This window comes from Mustela erminea, chromosome 2, assembly GCF_009829155.1.
Source record: "Mustela erminea isolate mMusErm1 chromosome 2, mMusErm1.Pri, whole genome shotgun sequence".
NCBI classification, from domain to species: domain Eukaryota; kingdom Metazoa; phylum Chordata; class Mammalia; order Carnivora; family Mustelidae; genus Mustela; species Mustela erminea.
Genome location: NC_045615.1, coordinates 3,452,859 through 3,466,643, shown reverse-complemented (window position 1 = coordinate 3,466,643; position 13,785 = coordinate 3,452,859). Strand labels below are relative to the sequence as shown.

Genomic DNA, 13,785 nt, shown 5'->3' with positions numbered 1-13,785 from the left:
TACCTTTGGGTTCTCCCTCCAATTCTCCCGTCCTCTCTCTTTGCCTGGATGGCGCATTCCAGCTCTGTCCCCACCTTCCATAGGACAGACAGTTGCGCGGAGCCCGGACCTGGACCGGTGGTGAGACTGGCGGTTTCAATGATCCAGAGCTGTGGATTTGGCCTTGGTGTAAGAGATGCTGGAAGAATCTACACGGCCTCCTAGAGGATTTTCTTGACTACACCTGGGTGAGGAAGAGTTCTCAGCGTTCATTCTGACTTTTGTCCTGATTCACCCAATGTAATCATTCATGAGTAATGTGATATGTTCTGTGAATACATATACTTTAATTTAAAAATATATTTCTATTTGAAGTCTTCTGGTAGGCAGAATAACCCTCCCTCCAAAAATGTTCATCATCTTCATTCCCAGGACATATGAATACATTACTTTGCATGGCTAAGGAGACTTTGCATATGTAATTAAGGTTAAGGATGTTGAGATGGGGAGATTATCTTGGATTACCGAGGTGGGCCCAATCTAATCACATCAGCCCTTTAAAAGCGGAAAACCTTTCTAGGCTACGGTCAGAGAGAGAAAGAGAGAGAGAACAACATGAGGTAAGTTTGAGAGATTTGACACACAAGCTTTGAAGGCAGATAAAAAGGGCCACTATGAACCAAAGAGTGTGGGTGGCCTCTAGAACCTGGAGAAGGCAAGGAAATGGATCCTTCCCTAGAGCCTCCTCCAGAAAAGAATGCAGCCCTGTAGACATCTCGCTCTTAGCGCTGAGAGACCATGTCAGACAGCCTTCCAGACTTCTGCGAAGCTGGAAGGTAGTTTGCATTGTTGTCAGGCGCTACATTTGTGGTAACTTGTTAGAGGAGACGTACAAGCTAACACAGGTCTCCTTGGGATTTGAGATCTCACAGTCTCATTCAGCATCAAAGCAAGAGCCTCCTGGAGCCAGCTGCCTCTCAGAGACTGTGCTCTGATACAGGCCAGGGTTTTGGGATTTTTCAGGACCTGGGGAAAGGCTTCATTTCTGTTAATAACCGATTCTGCTATTCAGAAACCAAAAGATCTACTCAGCTGCACCTAGTGGGCCTCCAACAAACATTTTCAGACTCTTCAAAGAGTTTTGGATCAGGGAGTTCTTGCGGATAGCTTCTGTGCCCCTCATCATTGACTTGGACACACTCAAGAAATAGATACGTGAATATATACTGGAGAGCAGGCATAAATGGATTGTCTCTCCCAGAAGCACTGGCTGCTTAAGAAGTCTTTATTGAGGGATGCCTATGTGGCTCAGTCGGTTAAGCATCTGCCTTCAGCTCAGGTCATGATCCCAGGGTCCCGGGATAGAGCCTCACTTCAGGCTCCTTGCTCAGCAGGAAGCCCGTTCTCCTTCTCCTACTGCCCCTGGTTGTGTTCCTGCTCTCGTTGTCTGTCTGTCAAATAAATAAATAAATTCTTTTAAAAAAGGATACCTTTATTGAACCATAAAGTTGTCCAAAGCTCCTAAACACACAGTAATTCCATTCTTGGGAATTTTTTTTATTTGAAACTGATTCCAAAAAAGCTAAATAAAATGTGCATTAAAAATTTTACGATAAGGGGCGCCTGGGTGGCTCAGTGGGTTAAGCCTCTGCCTTTGGCTCAAGTCATGATCTCAAGGTCCTGGAATCGAGGCCTCTGCTCAGCAGGGAGCCTGCTTCTCCCCTCTCTCTCTCTCTGCCCGCCTCTCTGCCTACTTGTGATCTCTCTCTGTCAAATAAATAAATAAAATCTTTTTAAAAAATTTATGATAAGATTATCTATAAGAGTAAAAACATTGACAAGTGAGGAAACATCAAAATTCCAACATAAGGAAAGCTTTTATGAATTACTATCCCATGCTATTGTGGAAGCATTAAAGATTGCCATTAGTCATGCTATGGAAATACAGGAGAACGTTCTTATGACACTAAATGGAAGGAGCATATTATGAAATAGTATTCATTCAGTAACCTCTTATTGGCCCCAGGCTATATATCAGGGATTGTGCTAAGCAATTAAGTGGATCCAAAGTAGATAATACTCATGGCCCTTGTGGACTGAGGTATGCCAATATTGCAAAAATGTAAAATGATCGATACACATGGAAGGAGATATGTCAAAAAAATGAAGCAAGGTGTTACGCTAGGGCATGGTAAATATATATGTTTATTAACCTTCTCAAATTATCTTTCCAGCTATAATCATTATATTAAAGGATAGGACAGGACGAAATGTATGCCACTGGACCTAAGTCCCAATGCAGAACAAGAATGACAGCAGGCTCCTCAAGGAGAAAGTAAGGTCTGGATCTACTGTTTAAAAATACAATGAACGGGGGCACCTGAGTGGCTCAGTGGGTTAAGCATCTGCCTTCAGCTCAGTTCACGATCCCAGGGTCCTAGGATCGAGCCCCACATTGGGCTCCCAGCTAAGCTGAGTCTGCTTCTCCCTCTGCCTCGTCCCCTCCCCCTGTTGGTACTCTCTTCATTTCTCTCTCAAATAAATAAATAAAAATCTTAAAAGAAAAAAAATACAGCAAACAACAAACTGGCAGTTCAGGAGGACAGGCTTTTTCCCACCAGGGGAGCAGGAATCCAGCTGTACACACATGTCCCTCCCAAAGGGGTCATCTGAGCCTGACCTGACCCCTCAGTTCTGTGTATTTGGGAAACTTTCACTATACCAGGCGCAGCTCCGAGGGACACCACCTGTCTCTACCTGTCTCCCCGGTGGCTGAGATATTAACTGTGAAAGCAGATGCTGCATTACCCATCATTTTATGCCATTGTCTGTATCTGGCAGGGCACCTACACTGGGCTGAACGAGGAAAGTCAGGGCTGTTCATTTCTAAAGTGCCTTCTAAAGGCTGGGGCGTTGGGAGCTGTTCTGGGCTCTGGCCAAGCGAGATGGATCCTACGTAAGCACGGCTCTGACCATGACTATAATCTAAAGATGCTTTTCTGATGGCACAGGTCAGAAGCCCACTTAGATGACTGAACAAGCGCAGAGCTCATGACAAAAGTGAAAGAGAGACTTGTTAGCAATGAACGTTAATTGCACAACGTGGATATGTAGGGTAGGGTGTGGTTAGGAAAGGCATTTATAGAGGTCTCTTCTTCTCTTTGGACTTACCTTCTCCTAGCAAGCCCGAAGTTGCTTTTAAGTCAGATGAAAATGACAAGTGTTGGTAAGGATGTGGAGAAAATAGGACACTTGTGCACTGTTGGTGGGAATGTAAGCTGGTGCAGCCCTTATGGAAAACAGTAGGGAGGGTCCTCAAAAAATTAACAATAGAATTACTGTATGATCTAGCAATCCCACTTCTGAGTATCTATCTAAAAGAACTGAAAGCAGTCTCAAAGCGGTGTCTGTACACTTGTTTTCGTAGCAGAATTATTCACAATAGCTAAAACGTGGTACCATCCCAAGTGTCCATCAGCAGGTGAGTGGGTAAACAAAATATGGTCCATCCATACAAAGGATATTACTCAGCCTGAAAAAGGAAGGACATTCTGACACAGGCTACAAAGTGGATAAACTCTGAGGACCTTATGCTAAGTGAAATAGACGACCCGCCAAAGTGACTCCTCTTATGTGAAGTATCTAGTGTAGTCAGATTCACAGAAACAGGAAGTAAGGTGGTGGTTGCCAAGGGTTGGGGGAGGTGGGACTAGGCAGTTGTTACTTAATGGGTATAGAGTTTCAGTTTTGCAAACCAAAAATGTTCTGGCTATTGGTTACACAACAATGTGAAGATGTTTAACACCACTGAACTGTACACTAAAAAATGGTTAAGGTGGTAAATCTTACGTTGTATGTATTTTACCACAATTTTAAAAAAGGGGGAATGAAAGTCTTTCCTGTTCCTCACTTTGATTGCTCCCTTTGTATCCTCCATCCTGTTTCATGCCACTTTTTTTTAGGAAACGATTCCTTCTGTGTTTGCCCTTCCAGAATGGACACAAGCATCTGTAGGCCGGGCAGTCAGAGTTCACGTACCTATTCAGAGATGCGGAAGATTACAAATCCAGATACCACAGGAGTAAACAGCATGCTTGATCGCCCTAACTTGAAAGATAGATCTTTGTAACAACAAAATGGGAAAGTACATAAAGCTATGGTTTCTAGAACACTGGAAGTGGGCCAACTATCGAGACTCTGGCTCTGTCAGGCTCTCCCCCACTCCTCCAGCAATTTCCTTGCAGTGGGGCAGCCCAGGCCAGCACACAGCAGGGCCAGACGGCACCTTCTGGCAGTTTCTTTGCCACCAACAGGCTATGGGTTCCTGCAAGTGGCCACAGAGCTACACAGACTTAATGGAGTCAGGCCCATGGGCCCACATCGGAAAACCCTTGTACTTGCTTTCATACTCTGCCCTCACTGACATAAAATTCTTGATAATTCATGAATTTTGAAATTCCTGCACTTTCACTTTGTCCTGAATGACAAACCCTCCTGGGAGAGCGCTAAGCCTCAGCCTTGGGGTGGGGACACAAGGGGGTTAGGGACACTCCCCCGGTCCTCATTTCCTTCCTGTCCACTCTTCCACTGCCCAAAGCCTAGAGGTAGTAGATGTTTTGCTGCATTTGCTTCTTCTGGACCATTCTATGAAATCTCTCTCTCTCTCTTTTTAACTGTCTTTTAGTAGTTAAGCATGTTCTATTAAGTAGCAGTTCTTTATATTAAAATTTTCCTTTGGCATAGCATGTATGGTTTCTGCCTTATGTCTGATATAGGGAGACAAACCATAAACTGACAAAATAAGAAAATGGATGGTATTTCAGATAGTGATACGGGCGACAGAGAGAGGAAATTGGGGATGAGCAAAAAGTGCAGGGTCGAAGGGTGACCCTGCTAGAGGGCGGAAAAGGCTTCACAGAGAAAGATGCTGTAAATTTGGCCCCAATTCCAGCTGAAATGATGAGACAGTGTAAAAATAGGGTTCAATCTGCATCAATCAGGTGGAAAATTTTCTACCAAGTCCAAAAACTCTAATGAATTCTCTGCTAGGCACACAGGCGAGTAGGAATCAAATGTTGTGAGAAAAGATATCCACCTTATCTCTAGGTCACCCAATGCTTTCTCTCCCTTTTCTGTCCCCTCACTTCAGGGACTTTGAAGGGTGGTAAGCAGAGAAGTGACCTGTTTTGCCAAACTCTGCATATAAGGAAAGTAATATCATTCATTCATTCTTCCATTCATTCATTCATTCATTCATTCATCACTTAGCAAACATGTTTTGAGCACCTTCTATCTGCCTAGCACTCTGGAGGGCATAAAGTAGAAGATGTGGTACTGTCTTCAAAGGGATTACAGTCTACTGGGAGAGGATATGAGTACTAAGACATGTATGCAAATAAGAATGATTCCACGCCAAGAAGGATAAGGAGCAAGTTGGATAACAAAATATGAATTCCAGAGACTCTGACAGATAGAACTGTTGGTTTGACTTGAATAAGATGAAATATCCACTTCAGTTCAAGTAGACACTATTGGGCAACTACCCTAAAAAATAACGTGTGGATCTGAGGCAGGGATGAACTTGGAGATCAGGCAAAAGCAGGACCATGGTAACAGGAGATGGGTGGAATCTATTTCTTCTGTGGAAGGCAAGGTAGCTAGAACCTTAGTTCTGCAGGGCATGGGAGGAATGCATCACAGACAACAAAATGTATTTGTTGAATTGATCTCATATTTGCTCCAGGCTAGAAATACACAGAGGGGTAAGATAGTAGCAAAGACCAAAACAGTTATACCAAATGATGGTGCTGAACAATAAAGGAGAGAGACTTTCTTGCCTGCAAGGTTAAGAACAACTTGGTAATAACACAGCTGCAGAGGGGCAAGCTGAAGGATGAACAGAATTCTTCTCTAGGCAATCAAGAAAGAGGAAATTATTCCAGTCTTGGAAATGTGTGTAAGACACAGAGGCATGAAAATAAGGAAGACTGGGAGCAATCAAGCAGTTAAGCATGTTAGAACCAGGGGTTATGGAGAGAAGTTTTCAGACTTGAGGCTTAAAAGCTGGAGAGAACTCAGTCATGACCTTGGGGAGTCATGCTCAGGAGGTAGGCATAAGGCCAACCTGCCAATAACATCCAATCACCCACTGATTCCCAGAGCGGATGGGCTCCGAATTTCAACTCTAACCTCAAGGTGATAAGGAATGAATGAAGGATGCTAAGAAAAGTGGTAGGTTAGCTGGAATAAGGAAGGAACACAGAAGTGGCAAGATTCAAGGGGCCCAATGAAAAACCTGCTACTTCCTGGCCAAGTCTGAATGGTTTGTGAAATGGAACAAAAACCCTATTAAAACCCAAATCTCATCCTTTCAGCAGATGAAGCTGACATCGAAGAAGGTGGCTTACATTGATCAGAGTAGAATGATGCATGTGCCAGTCACTGTGATCAGGGGATGAAATTACTCTACTCCACCAGGCCAGGGGCAGTCTTTGAACCCAAATGGACCAAGTGTGAGACAGGTATATTCTTTCAGAAATTTGAGGTACTCCTACCAGAAACAGAAGGGTGGGTCCTGAGCAGCAACCAAGTCCATTCCCCACGTGCATGTATGTGTGTGTGTGTGTGTAATGACCCACATCCCACAAGATCCCTTTACATACAGTTGATCATGTTGTTGTGATGAGACAAAGTAAAAGCAAACCCCGAATTATGATGTTGCTTTAAACAAGTCCCTTGCTCCTTCTGGATCACAAACACTTTCTCTCCAGAACAAAACACCATAAAAATAAGAATTTTCTTGGCCCATTCCGTGCCTTAGGATTGCTGAGCTTATAAATGAGGTCATGTCTGTCAAGTGCTATGATCTCCTCGAAGACAAATTCTGTGCAAGTATATAGGATTATTAGCCAAGTTGCTCAAAACTAGTCTGTGCATGAACGCAGTAGAAGACAAACAGGACCAGAGGAGAACAATATGACTCAGCATTTCCAAGGCCACTTGATTCTTTTGTTTCTGTGACATCCAAAGCCACATATCCACACAACCAGGAGGGACAGCTCAGCCAACTTAGGCTCCCTGGGATGGTGGGTTAAACCATTTGAAGAACAAAACCAGCAGGATGCCAAATAGTTGTCGTGTTAGAGGGTTTTTTTTTTTTTTCAAGAAGATAATTTAAAGGAAATCCTGTTTGCATTTGAAAGATTGATGGTTAAATACTGAGCCATTCATCAAGGTTCCCATAGGCATAAACTGAGAGCAATCCAGAGTTCAATGAAAAAAGGAAAGAGCTCTTTTATGTTTGATTACATAAGGAGGAGGAAGAAGAGGACCTTTTCCAGTCTTCCCTAGTGCCTCTTAGAAATTACGGGTTTGAGAACTGAAAAGGACCTTAGAGGTCAGCCTAGCCACCTCCCCTCTCCCTTTTTAAAATACCATATTGATGGTGAGGTAAACTAAATTTTCTGAGCTTACACAATAGATGGGCAACACAGCAGGGACTAGGACTCAAGTGTCCACCTTCCAGTTTGATATTCTTCATGTTCAATTATCCTGTCTCCCACTCTTAGAAACTTGCACAAGCCGATCTGCCTCTGAGAGCCGACCTGTATCATCTATAAAATGTAAATAAATCCTACACTAACAAAACAAAACAAAACAAAAAGGCAGCTAGGAAATAAGACCCTTGAGGAAACTTCTAGTTTTCAATCAACCAGTCCAAAGACCTGACAGCAATTAATGGAATATCCAGCGAAACTAATTTATACAAACAAAGGCTTTATTTTTCCTCCCATTATGGGAAGTAAAGAAGTAGACCCAGTAACTGGCAGTGTTCAGTGGTGTCTTGATGCCACGATGGATCCAAGCAACTCTTTGTTTCTATTTCATCATATTTAGTATTGCCTTCTTATTCACATTACTATTGCCTCATGGTTGCAAGATGGCTTCTGCAGATCAGATGTCACGTTCTTTTTCAAACTATCATTTAATACTTTTAAAATACCAAACAGGTATTGAGATATTTTGTTCTTGCAGCCACATTAGCTATAGTTCTGTAGATGTATAATTCTATAGATCTTGTATCAAACTGAGGAAGATAATTCCCTTTATAGTAGATAAGACCTTTTTGGCTTAAATCATGAATGACTGTTGAGTGTTGTCAAATGTTTTTTCTACATTGACTGAGATCATGTGAATCATATGAATTTTCTCCTTTACACGGTTTATGTAATGAATGACATTGACTGATTTTAAAGGGTTGAACCAGCCTTGCATTTCTTGAGGAAATTCCACTTGGTTAAGCTATCTTACTCTTTCTAGATATTGCTGAATTTGATTGGCCAATATTTTATTAGAATTTTCGCATCTATGTTGCTAAAGGAACACAATATCCTAAAGGATATTGAGGTGTAATTTTCTTTCCTTTTTCTTCTTGGTATCAGGATCATTTTGACCTTATATTATGAGTTAGGAATTGTCCCCTCCTCTTCTATTTCTCTGAGTTTATATAAGATTGGCATAACTCCTTTCTTAAAAGGTTGATAAAATTTACTTTTCTTATTCTAACTTCTCTCTTTTTTGAAGATTTTATTTATTTACTTGAGAGAGAAAGCACATGAGCTGGGGGAGAAGCAGACAGGATTGGGGGGAAGAATCTTAAGCAGACTCCTCACTGAGCATGGAGCCCTTTACAGGGACTGATTCCATGGCCCTGAGATCATGATCTGAGCTGAAACTAGGCGTCGGACACTTAACTGACTGAGCCACCCCAGCACTCCTCTTATCTTAACTTCTTAAGATGGAAACTTAGATAATTGATTTCAAAATTTATTTTCATTGCCAAAATAAGCTTTTCAAACTATACATTTCTCCCAGGCTCCTACTCCAGCTGCATTCCATAAACGTTGATGTATTTTCATTGTCATTCGATCTGAAATGTTTTGTAATGCTCTAGAACTGTGCCTAAAAAAAAGTACTCAGTAAACGTTATCTCCAGCTAGCTTAGTTTTTTATTTCTTTTGTTAACAAGTGAGAATAAATTGTTGAATCATTCTGACCATTGTGTTCCTTCCCCCTTCAAAGCATCTTCATTGTTTCTATTGCACTGCACTGCTTCCTCATATGTAGGCCCAGAATTCATCCTTCTTCTAGTTAATTCTAGCTCACCTGGCAGGTGTAACCTCAAACACCACTTCCTCAGAGAGGTCCTCTCTGACAGCTTAGACTGGGATGGTCCTCTCATGTACTGGTTGAACAGTGTCCCCCAAAAGTTTACATCCACCTGTGAACCTGTGAATTTGACCTTATTTCAGAATAGAGTCTCTGTAGACATAATTACATGAAGAAGACATCAAATTGCATTATGTTGGGCCCTAAATCCATTATGACTGGTGTCCTCATAAGAAGAGGGAAATCTGAACATGGAGAGACACACAGGAGAACAGCACACAAAAACAGAGACGAAGACTGGAGAGACGCATTTACTAACTGAGAAATGCCAAAGAGAGCTGGGAACTACTAGGAACTAAGAAGAGGCAAGGAAAGATCCTCCCCTAGAGTCTTCAGAGAGAGCATGGCCCTGCCAATACCTTGATTTCAGACCTCCAGCCTCTTGAATGTGAAAGGAGAAATTGCTGTCATTTTAAGCACGTTTGGAGTAATTTGTTAGGGCAGTTCTAGGAAATGAGTATACCATATTACATGTTTTCATACTTCCTTTATACTTTTCTTTCCTAGCTTTGGTCAGATAATTACTATATATGTATTATAAGAAATGCTGATGGACTAATAACACTAGTCTGTCATTTTAGTGGGGGCCTCCTTAAGAGAGACCACCATAATCCAAACCAATATCTCAAATGGTAAGGGCTTTGAAGGGCACATCATTTTGAGGGAGAATGACCCTTAAATCACAACATGTTGGTAGCTAACTACTTCAGCTTCTAAAAACTAGACTTAAGTATCATAGAGGTGCTTAATGTGTAAGCTATCCAAACTGGGCATTTAAAAAAAATAGAATCAGATTGCCACCAAAGGGCACTGACACAGGAATCAGAACCATTGGTACAGCTTCTCCCCACTGTGTCCAGGGATCCTGGGCAAGTCACTCTATGCCTCTGGGTCCATGTTCCTCAACAGCAAAGGGGGGTTAAAAAAAAAAAAAAACCAGACCAGAAAGTCTATTCATTCCCTCTGGCTTGAACATTCTGTGGCTTTATGATTTTAATGTGAAGCAGTAGTAAAAAGATAGTATATGTTTTCTTTTTTTAAAAGATTTACTTATTGGGGCGCCTGGGTGGCTCAGTGGGTTAAGCTGCTGCCTTCAGCTCGGGTCATGATCGCAGGGTCCTGGGATCGAGCCCCGCATCGGGCTCTCTGCTCAGCCGGGAGCCTGCTTCCTTCTCTCTCTCTGCCTGCCTCTCTGCCTGCTTCTGATCTCTCTTCTGTCAAATAAATAAATAAAATCTTAAAAAAAAAAGAAAAGAAAAGAAAAGAAAAGAAAAGATTTACTTATTTATTTGAAAGAGAGAAAGCAGGAGAAGGGGCAGAAGTAGAGGAAGAGAGAATCCCAAGCAGACTCCCTGTTGAGCACAGAGCCCTGTTGAGCACAGGGCTCAATCCCAAGACCTTAGATCATGACCTAAGCTGAAATAAAGAGTCAGATGCTCAACTGACTGAGCCACCCAGGTGCCCCAAGACAGTATTTACCAGGCTTCTTGGTCACTACTAATTTGCTTCCATGAACAGTATCAGAGTCTGGGGATGAGTAGATGACTCAGGCTGGTGCTGGACCAAGAAGGATTCTGCTTGAAATATGTAACTATTAGTTCTGTCCAAGTTTATTTAACTTGATGGAAGTAATGATGTAAAAATTTTCAGAGCTCTCATTTAGAAAAAAAATTAAGTGGCTAAGCTAGCGGGTCACTTCCTATATTTGGACACCAACGTATTCACCTGTAGAAAAAGGGAAAGGGGATGAAAGCTGTGGTTCTCAATGTCTCTTCCAGCGCTGTAATTTCAAGGCAGGTTTTTGTCAAGCTAGAGAGAGAGTGTGTCCTTGAACCAAGTACCAGGTCATCAGGTCAATCTCAGAAACTGGTGTTCACCCTACTATTTCTTCTCAGAACCATTATGTGTATGTTGGGGGTTGGGGGGAGGCAGTCTGTCTCCTCCAGAGGATGCTTTTGGCAAGGATGAAATCCTAGCTCTTACTAATTATGTGGACCTGACAGAGTCACTGGATGGTTTGAGCCTAAGCCTCCCCACATGTAAAACAGGAATAGCTACTTATTTTGCTTACCATAATACTCTACTCTCTAGTTCCATCCAACTCATTGCAAGGGGCAAGATTTTATTCTTTTTTATGGTTGAGTAATATTCCATTATATATATATATTATACACACACACACACACACACACACACACACCCCCCACATCTTCTTTATCCATTTATTTGGGCTGTTTCCATAGTTCAGCTATTGTAAACATTGTTCCTATAAACATCGGGGTAGGTGTATCCCCTGGAATTCAATTTTTTTATTCTTTGAGTAAATACCTTCTAGTGTGATTGCTGGATCAGGACAGTTCTATTTTTAAGGTTTTAAGAAACCTCCACACTGTTTTCCAGAGTGGCTGCCCCACTTTTCATTCCCACCAACAGTGCATGAAGGTTTCCCCACATCCTTGCCAACACCTGTTGTTTCTTGTGCTGTTGATTTTAGTCATCCTGACAGGTGTGAGGTGGTATCTCATTGTAGTTTTGACTTCTATTTCCCAGATGATGAGTGAAATGTTGAGCATCTTTTCATGTGTCTGTTAGCTAGACGTATGTCTTCTTCTTCAAAAAAAAAATGTCTATTCATTTCTTCTGCCTTTTAAAAACTGGATTATTCGTTTTTTGGGTGTCGAGCTTTATAAGTTCTTCATATATTTCGGATACTGACCCTTTATCAGATACGTCATTTGCAAATATCTTCTCTCATTCTGTAGGTTGCCTTTTAGTTTTGTTGATTGTTTCCATCACTGTGCACTGCATGTTAACTAGAACTTAAATAAAAACTTTAAAAAACCAACACGGATAGCTAGTGGTCAAGTTGTAAACACGCCCATAGTTTAGCAAAAATGCGTAGGTTTTCAAGCATTATTTTCCATAATCCTTGAGGGCACAAGGAAAGATAACCGCGGTATCGCAATACATTGCGACAGACCAGCGGCGACTGGCGGTAACCTAGCCACACAACCCGTTACTTTTGTAATACCACTGTCACTTTCCGCGCTCACCCACCGCTCCGCACTACACGCCACTCAGCCCGGCTCAGGCCCCGCCCCCAGCGCCGCTCTCCACCCGCCCCCTCCGGGCGTGCGCGCTCCCTGCGCCGGCGGTGACGCGCACGGGCCGGCGCAGGGGCGGCGGGGCGGCAGCGCGGCTCCCGGAAAGGAGCGCAGCCTCCAGGAAGCCGGTACCGTGTCGCCGCTGCCACCACCGCGCTGCGGTGGCCGGGATGCCCTCCGCTCACAGTTTCCCTCTGCCGGGAGCGCCAGACGCCGAAGGGGTGCTGCCGAGCAGGTGAGGCAGCCTTACAGGCACGGACGAGAGGAGGGCGGGGAAGCGGCCGGCAGAGCTGGGACGGTTGAAGTGTGGGGCCCGGCGGGGCGGCGAGGGCCGCGGACGAACCCCTGTGTCCCGGGGAGCCCTCCCCGCGCCTGCTGGCGGTCACCCCGGTGTCCGCGCCGTCCCTCGCCGCCCGAGCTGCGCGGCCACATCCGGGCGCCCGGGCGGTCAGCCTCCGTGACCCCGGGTGGCAGGTGCTCTCCCCCAGCCCCTGGCAAGAGAAACTGGCCTGGTGCTGTCGCGCGTGCTCCAGTGACCACGCTGGATTTTCCCTCTCTCACACGCAGTGTGGGCGGATCTGGCCCCCACTGGGGAGGACCTGGCCTCGGAGAGGGGATGCTGCACCGACTGCTTCTTGACTGCCGCCTTGTCCCTGACATTGGTACTTTCAGCCTTGGTTTTGCTTTGCTTTGCTTTTACTAAGTTTTATGCTTTAGACTGCTCCTTGGAAGAACGGGCAATAAAGTGATAGAGCAGTTTCTCAAACTTGAATAATGCGTGGAGACCCTAGTTAGATGAACACTGGTGCAGAGCATTTTCAGAGAGCATTTATCACGATTAGGGAAGAAAAGAGGTGATTTACAGTTCTGGAACTTCAATGCTAGAAGATAAACTAAGATAATTTAGAATTACTAAAGAATTCTAAGTTAGAGATCCCTAGTTTGATTTCACAGGACAGCATTTCACAGGACAGCATACACAAACCTGTCAAGCTTTGTGTAATGAAATTTTTCCAACCTTGGAGGCTTAAAAGAATTACATTCTTTGTGTTATTTTGTAGTTGATGTTATCTTGTCTTTGTGTTAGGTTTATTCCGTTTGACACATTAGCACAATTTTAGAATGGAGTACATAAGTGGTTTACTGTTTACCTTAACATTGATCACTTGTGTCTGTTACATATTGTAATCTGTGATTTACATTCTTTCAGGAATAGGAAGGCCTGACCTCAAGTCCTGTGTCTATAATCTAGAAAGAAGGGGGGAAAAGGTGATCTAAGGATTTATATTCTGTACATATTTATTCAGCATGTTTATTTAAAATAAACTACACTTGGGGCACCTGGCTGACTCAGTCAGTAGAGCATGTGACTCTTGATCTCGGGGTCAGCAGTTTAAGCCCCATGCTGGGCACAAAACCTACTAAAATAAATAAAATAAAACAAACTACACTTGAATAAAGAGAAGATTCAGAA

The 13,785-nt window shown here is 43.3% G+C and overlaps 1 protein-coding gene across 2 annotated transcripts in view; it reads left to right on the top strand.

The window, feature by feature from the left end:
- The first annotated feature begins 12,356 nt into the window (after window positions 1-12,356).
- The window catches only part of ENTPD4 (ectonucleoside triphosphate diphosphohydrolase 4), a 37,472-nt gene continuing 36,043 nt past the window's right edge, over window positions 12,357-13,785 (top strand). For both annotated transcript variants that reach the window (XM_032332176.1, XM_032332175.1), the window contains exon 1: window positions 12,357-12,546. The gene's annotated coding sequence lies outside the window, so the exon portion shown is untranslated. The remainder of the gene's footprint in view (window positions 12,547-13,785) is intronic.